At 42.3% G+C, this 9,580-nt stretch overlaps 1 long non-coding RNA gene across 1 annotated transcript; it reads right to left on the bottom strand.

Moving 5' to 3' along the window:
- Positions 1-2,437: 2,437 nt before the first annotated feature.
- LOC134739583 (uncharacterized) lies at positions 2,438-7,253 on the bottom strand. Its single transcript, XR_010126379.1, has 3 exons — positions 7,064-7,253; positions 6,851-6,968; positions 2,438-3,268 (listed from the first exon to the last, which is right to left on the bottom strand). It is a non-coding gene; the product is annotated as an uncharacterized LOC134739583 (long non-coding RNA).
- Positions 7,254-9,580: the final 2,327 nt, after the last annotated feature.

Raw genomic sequence — 9,580 nt, 5'->3', positions numbered from 1 at the left:
CTCCTGAATAGCTGGGATTACAGGTGCCTGCCACCACGCCTGGCTAGTTTTTCTAATTTTAGTAGAGATGAGGTTTCATCATGTTGGTCAGGCTGGTCTCGAACTCCTGACCTTAGATGATCTGCCCACCTCAGCCTCCCAAAGTGCTGCGATTACAGGCATGAGCCACCGCGCCCGGCCAGCGTTACCATTTCTATCTCAGCAGGGGCAAGAGAATGAGTGGTGTTAGAGAAAGCAAGAAACTGCTACAGGAAAGGGTCACTCCTCAGTATTTGTTTTTCTTTCTTTCTTTCTTTTTTTTTTGAGAGAGAGAGGGTCTCACTCTGTCACCCAGGCTGGAGTGCAGTGGCACAAGCATAGCTCACTGCAGCCTCAACCACCTCAGCTCATGGAGACTCCCAGGTGGCGGAGACTACAGGTACGTGCCACCATGCCTGGCTAATTCTTTAATTTTTTGTGGAGACAGGATCTCACTCTGTTACCCAAGTTGGTTTTGAACTTCTGGCCTCAACTGATCCACCTACCTCAGCCTCCCAAAGTGCTGTGATTTCAGGCATGAACCACCACAGCCAGCCTATTTTTGACTTTAGATAAAATAATTCAGTACCCTGAGGCCAGGGGGAACAAAGCAAGGTAATAAATTACTACTCTGTTTCTCTGAACAGCTGATGTCTTTCAGTGCTAAACTCAATCAGAAGCCTGGGGGGGAAAGTAGATCTCCAGTGCCACCCATTTAAGTTACCTCTTGTACCACAGTGCTGACTGAAGAGTGGTAAGCAGATCTAGAGAGGCAAGCTGATATTAGCTACCAGTGTCTTCAGGTTGATCAACATATACATAGTGGTAACTTTTTTTTTTTTTTTGAGATAGAGTCTCACTGTCTCACCCAGGCTGGTGTGCAGTGGTACAATCTTGGCTCTCACTGCAAACTCCACCTCCCAGGTTCCAGTGATTCTTGTGAGTCAGCCTATTGAGTAGCTGGGATTTATAGTCATGCATCACTATGCCTGACTAACGTTTTTGAATTTTTACTAGAAATGGGATTTCCCTATGTTGGCCAGGCTGGTCTTGAACTCCGGGCCTCAAGTTATACACCCACCCTAGCCTCCCAAAGTGTTGGGATTACAGGTGTGAGCCACCCTGCCTGGCCTACAAGGGTAACTTTTTAAAATGGTCTAAAAAGAACTCTATAAATTAGATAATATGGATCAATCCTGCAAGATCCACAGTCTACCCAACTCACACAAAATAATCTGTAAATTTTTGAAATTATTAAAGATACTGAATTCATGGTCAAATGTCTTCCAAAAAACAAACCTAGAGGTTCTTACAATTTCACTGACTAATTTTACCTAATATTCAAAGAATTAATAAGATGAATTCTACACAATTTATTCTAGAAAATAGACGAATATGGCATACTTCCCAACTTATTTTATGAGATCAGCATTTTCCTGGCAAACACAGTACACTAGGAGAAAACTACTGACTAATATTGCACCTAAACATAGATGCAGAAATCTTCACCAAAATACTAACAAATAGAAATCTGAAATGTATGTTAACGAACAATACCATGCCCAAGTAAGGTTTATTCCATATGTAAGGCTGGTTTAATACTCAAAAGTCAATCAACATGATTCACCCTATTGATTGTCTAGATTGGAAACACCATATAATTCTATCAAAATGATTCAAAAAAATGCATTAAAGAAAATCTATACCCATTCATGATTTAAAATTTAAAAACCAGCTCTCATCAATGTGGGAATAGAGGGAATTTCCTCAACTGTGCAAAGAACATCTACAGAAACCTATAACTAAATTGTAATAGTGACAGACTCAATGCTTTCCCATGAAATCAGGAACAAGACAAAGATATCCTCTCCAAGTCTTTCTATTCAACAAGGTACTGGAATTGATTGCCGGTGCAATAAGTTGAGAAAAGGACTTAAAAAGCATATACGTTGGAAGTAAAAAAAAAAAAGAAACGATCCATACTTGCAGAACATGAGCCTATCTTAAAGGGTTTAAAAGCAAACTTCCAGAACTCATGAGTGAGTTTAGCAAGGTCTCAAGATAGAAGGGTGCAAAGCTTCAGAGGGAAAAAGTTCCAGGGCCTTAGAACAGGAGAATTTCCTGCAGTAAGTTCTCAGGTCCTCTGCCTGTTCACTTATTTCCTGTAGGCTTAGCCTGTGAGTCCCCCACCCTGCATGACCCCTGGCCAATCCTCCCCTCCAATCTCTGCATAAGACACACCACTTTTTGTATTTTATTTTGCTCTGCAACCAGCAAATCCAGGCGACCCAGGTTTCCCTGCCAGTCCTGGCAACAGCAACTAGACACCCCACCCCTGAGCCTCACCCTTACTCAGCAGGAACCCAGGTAACAGGAATTTCACATTTGTGTAAAATTTTATTGAGAAGAGGAACGAAAAAAGGCATAAAGTGATCTGAAGGCCAAACTTCTTCCATCGCATTTGAGAGAACTCGGGTATTATTGTTAACTTTATTTATTTATTTATTTATTTACAAGAGGATCATCCAATGGAAGGTCTCAGAGGAAGTTTCAGGGCCCAGGATTCCAAAGGCGGGCCGTGGACAGTCTCAGGGCGTCTGTCCCCAAGCGCATGCCATCTGCAGCCAGCAGTCTTGGAACTTTGGTTGGTGGCACCAGGGGACAGCAGTAGGCTGACACTCTCAAAGGTCTTCTCGGATGGAAGTCTCCGGCTCCAGTCGTCTGTCCACTAAGCGAGAGGCGAGTTGCTAGGGAGGCTGCGGGGGCGGGCGTACGTTGAGACCCTCTGCAGCCTCCTGCTCTCCCGAGGGCTCCTGCGGCTCCTCCTGAATTGCCTGCTCCGGATCCAGAGCGGGCGACCCTGCGCCCCGCCTCAAGGTACTCTGAGGCTTGGGAAAGAGATCTTTTCGCCGGCAGTTTCAGCGAGGAAGCACGCAGGGAGCGGAAAGTAGGTGGCAGTGGAAATCTAGGCCGTCCCAGGAGAGCTCGCAGTGGTAAGGACAGGAAGGGAGCATCTAGGACACCGAATGTACTGAGCTCCGGGCTGGAGGCATCTGGTCCCGCCGCCTCCTTTGCGAAATCCCCGGCCTGCCAAACTCGGAGGGGAGACGGCAACTCCATCGCTTCCTTTCACCAGCGGGTACAGGGTATCTAGGACTCATAAGTCAGTCAACATTTTTGCGTTTTTGTAATCTTCTGGTCTCATGGGCGGTCCAAATCAGATTGCAGGGAGGTGGCTGTGAACCTTATTCTTAGGAGCAAGTTACATCAGGACATGGAATTAATGAGATTAACATAAAGTCCTATCATTTGAGATGAAGTTGTCTAGTTAAATAGTTTGCTTTAGGGATTGAAAAGAAAAAATATTACCTTTCTTGTACAGAGAAAGCCCTCTTGGGGGACCCTGGTTAGAAAGTTCATTATTGTCCCCAAATGCATTGCTAGTACTAGAGCAGACTGGATCCCTTTCTGTCTCAGAGTAATGCTTGTCAGATGCCTAAAGATCGCGATGTTACTGAGGAGCAGGCCAGGGTAGTTGCCCATTTTTAAAATTAGAAGATCATTTTTTGGGGAGATATTTTATTATTTTATTGTTCTGTCTCATGTTGACTCACATTACATTTTAATTTTAGATTCGGGGGTACATGTGTAGGTTTGTTACAAGAATATATTGCGTGATTCTGAGGCTTCTATTGATCTCATCACCCAGAGAGTGAACTAAATCCCCAGGAGGAAGTTTTTCAGCCTCTACCCCCTTATGTCCCTCCCTCCCTCCTTTTGGAGTCCTCAGTGGTCTCTTGTTCTCATCTTTATGTCCCTGTACACCAGGCTGAGCTCCCACTTCTAAGTGAAGACATGCAATATTTCTTTCTGCATGAATTCGCTTATGATAATGGCATCCTTATAGAATAATTTGAAGTTGGATAATGTGATGCTTTGGGCTTCATTAATTAATTAATTAATTTATTTATTGCTTGCGATGCTTTGCCTATTCATTGTCTTTTTTTTTTTTTTGAGACAGGGTTTTTGCTGTAGCTCAGGTGGGAATGCAGTGTCATGCTCTTGGCACCCTGGACCTCCCACGCTCAAGGGATCCTCCCCATCAGCCTCCAGAGTAGCTGGGTGATCCTCCCCCCTCAGCCTAGAGAGTAGCTGGGAATACAAGTATGTGCCACCATACCTGGCTAATTTTTCTTGTATTTTTTGTAATGATGGGGTTTCACCATGCTGCTAGGTTGGTGGTTGGCTCAGCCTCCTGAGTGGCTGGGACTATAGGCAGCTGGGACTGCAGGCAGGAACCACCACACCCAGCTAATAATTTTTTTTTTTTTTTTTTTTTTTGTAGAAATTGTGTTTCACTATGTTGTCTGGTTTGGTCTTGGACTTCTGGCCTTAAGTGATCCTCCTCCCTCAGCCTCTCAAAGTGCTTGGATTACAGGTGTTAGCCACCATGCCTAGCCCATAATAAAGTTGTTCTAGTCTTAGATTCTTCTCTCATGATGATAACTCCACCTTCAGTTTTTGGGTTTTTTTTGTTCATTTGTTTGTTTGTTTTTCTTTTTTTTTTTTTTTTTACAACATCTTGCTCTGTTTCCCAGGCTGAAGTGCAGTGGCAGGATCCCAGCTCACTGCAACCTCTGCCCCCTGGGTTTAAATGATTGTACCACCTTAGCCTTCCGAGTATCTGAGATTACAGGTTCATGCCACCATGTCTGGCAAATGTTTGTAGTTTTAGTAGAGAGGGGGTTTTACTATGTTGGCCAGGCTGGTCTCAAACTCGTGGCCTCAAGTGATCTTCCTGCCTTGGCCTTCCAAAGTGCTAGGATTACAGATGTGGGCCACTGCCCCTTGCCAAGATTTTTTTTCGCTTTGTTCATTGCATTATTCATATCAAAGTGGAAGTATCGCGGATAATTCTAGTCTTACTATACTACCTAATATACCATCCTACTACTTATCTTTCCAATACACTTATGTTATGTTTCTTTATAGAATTTATTAGGGCTGAGCGCAGTGGCTCATGCCTGTAATGCTAGCACTTTGGAGGCCGAGGCGGGTGGATCACCTGAGGTAAGGAGTTCGAGACCAGCCTAGCCAACATGGCTAAACCCTGTCTCTACTAAAAATACAAAAATTAACCAGCCATGTTGAGTGCCTGTAGTTCCAGCTGCTTGTAAGGCTGAGGTGGGAGGATTGCTTGAACCCAGGTGGCAGAGGTTGCAGTGAGCCGAGATCATGCCACTGCGCTCCAGCAGTGGAAACAGAGTGAGACTGTCTTAAAAACAAACAAACAAAACAACAACAACAGCAACAAAAAGCATGTACTGTCTTATTTATTTATTTGTTGTCCTGTTTACTGTCTTTTTTCAACTCATGAAGGTGTCAAACACTTTATGGCCAAGTCTATGTCTACTTGTTGATCACTTATCTCTGGGACCTTGATCCCTTTGTAGCACAATATAGACACTTAGCATTTGTTAATGAAGAGACAATAAATGTATTAAAAGACTGGGTGTGGTGGCTCATTCCAGAAATCCCAGCACTTTGGGAGGCAAGATGAGAGGATTGCTTGAGCCCAGGAGTTTGAGCCGAGTCTGGGTAACATAGGGAGACTCTACCTCTACAAAAAATTTAAAAATTAGCTGGGTGCGTGGTGTGCACCTGTAGTCTCAGCTACTTGGGAGGCTGAGGTAGGAGGATTGCTTGAGCCTAGGAGATTGAGGGTAAATTGAACAGCGATCATGCCACCACATTGCAGCCTGGGTGACAGAATGAGACCCTATCTCAAAACAAAAACAAAAACAAAAAACATAAAAGAGTAGTCTCAGAGGTCTATAGCTGATTATAATCCTATAAAAGGATCAAAGTAAAACAATAATTGTCGATGGCAAAAGTATTAGAATAGCAATGGTTAAAGATGCAATGGGCAAGGAAATTTGGTTACAGGTATGGCGTACAACAATTTAATATAATGATCATAATTAGTTCTGCTAACATACACTAACACATTTCAGAATCACAGGAATCTCATACAATTTTGTAATACATACTAATAAGACATTCATATAAATTAAATCCAAAGAAAGTTAAATATCATTTCATATTCGATAATGCATCTTATGTGATTTTATTATGCCAAATAAGCCAAGGTCTTACGTGATCTTATTATGCCAAATAAGCCAAATATATCTCTTTGGATTTCAGGGGACTTAATGTCAAAAAAATTAATGAGGTAGAAAAGACTGAATTTAGAATTGGATTTTAGAAAGTTTGTCAAATACTTAAAACAAGGTCAATGTTTAAAACACTTGATATCACAAAATAGAATCACAGGTCATTGTAAAATAAGTCAGTCGTTTAATCAAAGTGGTAACTCAAATATTTCAAAAACAAAAAGGCAAAACCTTTTACTCTTTGAGACTTACTTTCCTAAAAAATAAGACCTAATGAAGATAGCATGAAGCCAATTAAATCTATTTCTCAAATCTTATAGACAAATGTATTAAATTTTAATCATCTTGACCAGAAGCTATAATTTTATAAACCTTTCATAACCTTTTATAATGTTTAAAAAAAGAATGGGTTAATACCTCAAGAAAACATTGTTAATCTGACACAGGGGCCCACAGGCTGGTCTTGCATCAGTGTTCCTTTGATATTAATCTTTAATTTATAGGCTGGCCGTTGTGGCTCACATCTGTAATCTCAGTACTTTGAGAGGCATAGGTGGGTGGATTCCTTGATCTCAGGAGTTTGAGACTAGCCTTAGCAATGTGATGAAACACTGTCTCTACAAAAAATACAAAAATTAGCCAGGCATGGTGGTACACACCTGTAGTCCCAGCTGCTCAGGAGGCTGAGGTGGCAGGATCACTTGGGTCTGGGAGATGGAGGTTGCAGTGAGCCAGGATCATGCCACTGCATTCCAATCCAGGTGACAGAGCTAGTGCCTGTCAAAACAAAACAAAACAAAACCACTGTTTATAGAGAAATATTGAACTAACTTTCTCTCTTAAAGTAGGTCCTTACAAGTCCAAACACCCACTTCTTCTGCAATAGTCCCTGGGACTAGGGAGTTAAATAGTTTAGTTTTCTGGACCCAGGTCTCATGAATGCAGCTTCTTCTGATTTTCATCTTCTCTTAGGTCTGAAGATGAGACTTCAGTTGCTGTTAATGTTTAAGATTTAGCAGGAGTTGGTGACCTTTTTCGACTCAGGAGTGAAAGCCCTGTAACTTGGTAACACAAAAACTTTAAAAGAATTACAGAAAGTTATGTGTAGATATAATAAACTTTTTTTAAATCTCAGTTTTTCTAAGCAAATAAAAACCTAGTAATAATTACATAGGAATTATTTTGATAAAATGTACAGTATGTTTTTACCTTTTTCGTAAATCACCTTTGAATTAGATAAAACAATTTTCCTTTTAATAATAACATTTTTTCTTTGGAAAAATATGTGCCTACAATACTTTTGTAAAGTTGAAAATGACGCAGATATTTAATGACTATCTATTATTTCATATAATATAATTCTAAGGTTGTTTTTTTTTTTTTTTGATGGAGTCTCAGCCTAGGCTGGAGGACGGTGGCACGATCTCAGCTCACTGCAAACTCTGCCACCAAGTTGAAGAGATTCTCCTGCCTCAGCCTCCTGAGTAGCTGGGATTGCAGGCATGCACCATCACCGGCTAATTTTTGTATTTTTAGTAGAGATGGGGTTTCACCACTTGGGCCAGGCCGGTCTCCAACTCCTGACCTCAAGTGATCTGCCCATGCTGGCCTCCCCTAAAGTGGTGGCTCACACAGGAATACCACAGTCTTCTGAATTCAAAATAGGCGGAGGCTGGAGCTCAGGCACCACCTCTGCGGAATCTCAAGCAGGCTTCACATAGCCGAGAAAATGTTGTTCCATCGCTTAATTAAGCCTCAGAGCAGGAGGACATAAGCGTTTGCGCTGATTAACGAGAGGAAGCAGAACCTTTAGCACTACCATCAGCCTGGGTATTCATGCTCTCCGGAGCTCGTGGGCAGAGGGCACCCAGATATTATGAAACTCAACAGTAACAAATGCACGAAAATTCGTAGACAAATGAAAAACGATAAAATTCTAGAGAGCACATAGAAGCAAAATAAATCGTAATTCCGACAGAAAAACAGAGCGAGAAAAGAAGTCGAAATGAAACGGATACTAAGCAAACCTTACAGAGAACGAGCGCTACAAAACGCAGGGATGAAAGAGTTCTTCAGGGGCCAAAAACCATCTGTGTCCGGGAAATGAGCATTGCTGCCACCGGAAAACTGTCCGCCAGGTCTCTGCACTGCTCTGTATCTCGCTAACAAGAATCTGGCGGCGCTGAGACTCAGCAAGCGCCGGCACCTAGCGGATAGCGCTGGTATTGCCAAACAAATATCCGTTTAGGCGCCTTAACGGTGCTGCTAGAAAGAAACTGTGGATTCTTAGGAGGGGTGCTTCCAGCCCGAAACATAGTGTCTGGAGGAATGGACCGACTCTGTTTAAATATGTTGTGACGTTTTAATGTGTTTTAATCCGTTTAAGGTGTTAAATCCGTTTAATGTGTTTTAACACGTTTTAATGTGTTGTGACAGGAAAAGAGCCGGCTAACGGTATTACGGAAGTACTAGTTGGTACAGAGGCTCGGTGCAATTACCGTTCTGCACCGTAAAACGGGTTTAGGAAGTTCCTAGGAGATACTAGCGGTGCGAGAACCGAGAAAGTGACGGCAGGCACAGACAACTTATGGACTCCGCGTACGGGAAACGTCCCGTTAGGCGCTAAGAACGGTGCAGCAACTGAAAAAAGGCCGAGTGGACACTACTGGCAAAAGCGTTGCTGCAAAACCGCCAGCTCCGCATTAGAAACAGAGCCGCCAGACAGAACCCGGGACCTGACTCCACCGAGGCGGAGACCGAGCTTGGCTCCCCAGCTCCTGAGAGAATGCAAGTCAAGGAGCACGAAGCTGTGACACTCAAAATTAGTAGAAGAAAAATGAATAACATTTAAATCAGATAAAATTCTAAAATAATAAATTCTAAAATTTAAATAAAAAGGCAAAGCAAACACACCGGAAACTACCGGTAACATTGTTCTCAGAGCAAAAGACACAAAAAGAGAATTTAAAAATAAGCAAAAATTAGAGAGAACCAACCTTACAAAGAAGAAATTACAAGTATGGCTAAATGAAGCAATTCTATGATTAGGATATTCCTGTTAGATCTAAACCGGTACATGTTACACCGAAGTCTACATTTCTTACGACAAAAACAAAAACAAACAACAACAACAAAAAACCAACAAAACCCAGTCACAGTTAAACCTGTTTACGACTAAAAAATCGTAGTAGCTGATGTATCCCAACTTGGTCCACAAGAGGAAAAAGTCGCGTTCGGCGGAAATTGCTATTGTCAAACCGAGCTTCGTAAACCAGAAATCCCGTTTGCCGGCATTTCCTGACTTCCATGGGAGTTTCAAAAACACCAACATAGCTAAGGCGAGACTTGATATTGCGAAGCCAGCCTTTGTGTAAGAGCTCCCAGGCGCT

This window comes from Pongo pygmaeus, chromosome 4 (assembly GCF_028885625.2).
Source record: "Pongo pygmaeus isolate AG05252 chromosome 4, NHGRI_mPonPyg2-v2.0_pri, whole genome shotgun sequence".
NCBI lineage: Eukaryota > Metazoa > Chordata > Mammalia > Primates > Hominidae > Pongo > Pongo pygmaeus.
Note: the sequence above shows the minus strand (reverse complement) of the source record. Positions and strands in the feature narration are given on the sequence as shown.